Consider the following 4,792-nt stretch of genomic DNA (forward strand, 5'->3'; position numbering starts at 1 on the left):
AGCAGGAGAGGGAGAGAGAATCTCAAATAGGCTCCATGCTGGGTATGGAGGGGCTTCATCTCACGATGGTGAGGTCATGACTGGAGCTGAAATCAGCAGTTGGGAGGCTTAACCGACTGAGCCACCCAGGTGCCCCATTACTGATGATTATTAATAAGATAGGTAAGGAGATGACTGCAGTGTATCTACAAAATGTTGGACAAATGTTGTTAAACTAGGAAGTGAATTTGAGCCCCCCGGGATAGACGATGAATTTCCTAGGCTATCAGGAGTATCTGCAGATGAGCCCTTTGAATTGTTGCCATTAGCCTTGAAAAGGAGTCAGCAAACTACAGACTTGTGGACTTGACTTTTGTCCAGTTCTAATTTAAAGGATGGCTTTTTGGCCCTTAGGAAATGAAGTGGACATTAGGTATGACTACGGGTTTTTCTAAGAATACGTGGTATCAGACAAATCTAATTTCTGACATTTTGATCTTTTGGGTTTTTTTTTTCCAGTTTCCAAAGGCTTTATTGGTAAATATGTTTTAGAAAAGAAAGATTGATTCTATTACTTCCAAGTCAGTGGAATAAAGAGTTATATCCATGGACACATCACGTGGTGCCAAAGGGGTTAATACTTTGTCCATCTTCTTTATTCATAGATCTAGTCAAAGGCACAAGACTTGTAGTCAACCAACTCCGTAGGCTTAAATTATAGGCTGATGTCTTTCTCCTCCCTTAAAAAAATTTTTATTTATTTTGAGAGAGAGTGTGTGCGCACAAGCAGCAGAGGGGCAGACAGAGAGAGGGAGAGAGAGAATCCCAGGCAGGCCCCAGCGTCAGTGCAGAGCTGGAAGCAGGGCTCCACCTCATGAACCGACTGAGCCACCCAGGCGCCCTCTCTGCACTTTTTACGGAATCACCGCCGTGAATGACCTTCCTGCCAACTTGAAGGCAGAAGTCCCCACAAATGGTGTTTGGCTTAGAATCTGCCGGGTTGGTCTCTCTAAGCATCGCTTGCCCTGACTTCACCACATTCTGGCCCTCCCCGACCACGGCTCCAGCCTGCCCCACTTCATGTACTTCACTGGCCCAGGGAGGAAGCGGTGGCCCTCAGGTCAATGTCGTGCAGCTTCGGGAGTCCTCAGAGGCCTGCAAGAGCTTCGTGGCCACGGGGTGGAACCCCTTCGGCCTTAAGCGCTCGATGATCTCACCCACGGGGCCAAGCCAGACACCTTCGGGCTTGATGGCGATCAACTTGAGATCCTGCTCAACCTTGGCCAGGAGGCCGGCAGGGCAGCAGGTGGGAGGCAGACTTGGACCAGAGGGGCCAGGAGCCACTCAGGAGGAGGGCCCCGTGATGGCCGCACCCCAGAGGGCCCGCTCTATTTTGACTCTTTGAAACAAAGCAGAGGTGCACTCACCACCTACTGGTCCAACCCCCCAATTAAATGGGACTACTGGGGAGTGCTGTGAAGCATCATATATATGGACTTTAGAAGGCTTTTAAAAATAAGAGCGACGTTGATGAATCTGGGCCGAGCGCCTCCAAGGTTAGGTGATGCCCGCTAATGGCCTGCTTGCTTCGGGTCTGTGCTAGTTGCTCTGACCCTGTCACATTCTTCAACGGTTGGGACACCCACACTGGAAAAGCACAGGTTTGGGGTCAGGTCATCCACAGTTCTGATCAGGAGTCCCTGAGAAAAGCAGCCAACCCCTTGAAGGCCTCAGTTTCTTATCTGTGAAATGAGGGTAGTGACCGTGGAGAACTCCTGAAGTTGTGACGGGAATTCTTCGACTCCAGCCCTCGGCTTTGCAGGGGGTCGGTTTTGTTGGTTCTCACCGGATAGCAAGACCCTGTGCGGAGAGCCTGGGAGGCGTTACGAGAAGTCAGTAATGAGCCGGATGGGTGAGAGCTGCCAGAATAGCAATTCATTCTCAGGCCGATACAGACCTCATCATCTGAAATGCGTTCCGTTCTGAGCTCAGAGAGGAAATTTGATCAGTAGAATCACGCCCAGAGGAGGGGCCTGGGGGTGAACTGGGAGAATCACCTGTGAGAGATGCTCGAAGGGTTAGCCAAGCTCTCCTGGAGCCCTGGGGTGTGCTGGGTTCCTTTCCCCTCACCATATCCACCATCCCACCCACTGCTCTTTCCTTTTCCGTCACAGCTGTAACTATGTTATTATTCGGTTATTGTTTGTTGGCTGACTGTGTCCTTCAGAAGATAAGTCCCAGAAGCACAGGGACGGTCCAAGTATTCAGTGGTGTTTCCAGGCTGAGGGAAGTGCGTGGCACAGAGTGAGCATCCGGTTAATGCTGGGAGACCACATACATGAGAGAAAGAGGGAATCTAGGTGATGCTGGACAGCAGATCAAGGGAGGAGCAGGTGTGAAATTACCAGGAGGGAGTTTTGGTGTGAAAGATGTTTATTCTTGAGAGAGAGAGCATAGGGGAGGGGCAGAAAGAGGGAGACAGAGGATCTGTCAGCACAGAGCCCACTGCAGGGTCTCAAACTCACAAACCATGAGATCATGGCCTGAGCCAAAGTTGGATACTTAACCGACTCAGCCACCTAGGAGCCCGGATGTCAACTCTTTTTAAAACCTGGAGCCATAGGGGGGGCGCCTGGGTGGCTCAGTCAGTTAAGCCTCCGACTTCGGCTCAGGTCAGATCTCACGTTCGTGGGTTCCAGCCCCGCATCAGGCTCTGTACAGACCGCTCAGAGCCTGGAGCCTGCTTCTGGTTCTGTGTCTCCTTCTCTCTCTGCCCTTCCCCCTCTCATGCTCTGTCTCTCTCTGTATCAAAAAACTAAATAAAACATTTAAAAAATTTAAAACCTGGAGCCATAGGAAAAGAGCAAGGAGTCTGTGAGGACGTCTCCGGAGAGGCCAGGCCGCTAGCACAGTCGCTGTAGCAGGCATTTCTACACCAGACAAGACTGCGTCCGACTGGAGGTGACAACTGGCTGTCCCCACGCAAGGCGGCCACCAGCAAATGTCTTGTTCAGGCCTCTTGAAGTTCAAAGTATTTTTTAGTTTCCAATACCTTAGAATTGGAAGGGGTCACATGCAAAGTTGTATTTGAAGTTAGAGTCATTTATTTTTTTTGAGAGAGAGAGAATGAGAGGGGGAGAGAGAGAGAATGAGAATGAGGGGCAGGGGGAGAGAGAGAATCTTAAGCAGCCTCCACACCCAGCATGGAGCCCGAGGTGGATCTCAATTGACTACGATCACCATCTGAGCCAAAATCAAGAGTCAGACACTTTAACCAACTGAGCCACCCCGGTGCTCTGAAGTTAGTCTTTCAAGGGCTGAATGCTGCCCCTTTAGACAGTGCACTCTGAGGTGCACAGCACCCACCTGGCCTGTGCCCGTTAGCTGCCCGGCCCGCAGGCACTGCTGTTTATGTTCCTTGGTCATGAAAACCCCCTTTCCTCCAAGTATCTATGGAAAGAATTCGAGGGATAAGCTTTTATCATTCTTTAAAAGTTGTGGTTTAGGGTCAGATGGGTAATGGAATTTATCATTGTTACTCGGCATTCAGTTTGTTTCTTTGCCTGGTGCCCCCGCCCTCCGACTTCTTAAGCCCCTCCCATCTTGCGATCAGCCCAAACACGGAGCCTTCGCTTTCCTATCCGGGTCAACCCCACCTAGGGTGGGTTCGGTGCCCTTCCTCAGGGCCACTGTCCCAGTCCGTGCTCCTCACAAAGTTTTGGTAACTTTGCCTGTAAGTTTGCTGAGGGCAGGAACTGAATCCTATCCGAGTTCGTGTCTTCCTGCCAATCCCACACGTGTTGGCAGCTTAGTAAGTGAACAAGGAAACATTAGGAAGAAAGCTTGAGTCTTTTGTTTTCCTCATTCAGATCAACTTTAAGCCCACAGTAATAAGGGGATATTTTGACAAATGTTCCAAAGAGAATCTTGGAAATATCCAAAACTGTGGCTCTTTTATTTTGAGAGAGAGAGAGAGAGAGAGAGAGAGAGAGAGAGAGAGAGAGAGAAGCAGGGAGAGGCCCGGAGAGTGGGGGGAGGGAGAGACACCCAAGCAGACTTCATGCTCAGAGCAGACCCCGATGTAGGGCTTGATCTTCCCACCATTAGATCAAGACCTGAGCTTGATATCAAGAGTGGGACACGTAGCCGACTGAGCCACCCACCCGCCCCTCCTCTGTTCTTGATTACAGAAATCTGGGACTCTGAGTCAAGGTCTTAATCAAGAAAGTGTTTTTGCTCAGCTGATCCTCTTCACACTGTGGAAAGAACGGCCACAGGATGGGCCGGACACCTGCCCTAGCAGGACCTGGACGTGCTCCATCAGCCCCGTTTCCAGCTCTGTGGGGCGTGGGGGCCACACCCGTACACTTCCTCAGGGACAGTGCTTGCAGGCTATGGTAGCTCTCCTCTAGAAAAAGGGTTGCAGAAACTACCAGAGAGCCTGGAAAGCTCTCCTGGCGTCGCCTGGTTGGATCAGAGGTTTGCTCTGGCTTTTAAGCTCTTTGAGGTTACAAACCTCTTTGGGAATTTGCAAAGTTATAGATCCTCGCCCCCAGAAACAGGCAGACACGGTGTCTTTCACACAACTTGTAGGGGATTCGTGGACCCCCACCCCGTCCCTCACTACGGTCCGCTCTCGTGCCCTGATTAAGACGCGCTGGAAGCCAGAGGGTGCAAGTATTAACGTGCCGCCTAGCCTGGGCCCCGGCTCGGGGCGGCCGCGGTGCTCTCGGGGTGCCGGCGAGGTGGGGGCGCCGCGGGACCCCGTCCTGCGGGGCCGGGGAGCGGGGTGTGTGCGGGTCCCGCGCCCCTT

At 51.6% G+C, this 4,792-nt stretch overlaps 1 pseudogene; it reads right to left on the reverse strand.

Moving 5' to 3' along the window:
* Positions 1–634: 634 nt before the first annotated feature.
* The window catches only part of LOC115295378, a 7,310-nt pseudogene continuing 3,152 nt past the window's right edge, over positions 635–4,792 (reverse strand).

The sequence above is a fragment of the Suricata suricatta genome, chromosome 7 (genome assembly GCF_006229205.1).
Source record: "Suricata suricatta isolate VVHF042 chromosome 7, meerkat_22Aug2017_6uvM2_HiC, whole genome shotgun sequence".
Taxonomy (NCBI): domain Eukaryota; kingdom Metazoa; phylum Chordata; class Mammalia; order Carnivora; family Herpestidae; genus Suricata; species Suricata suricatta.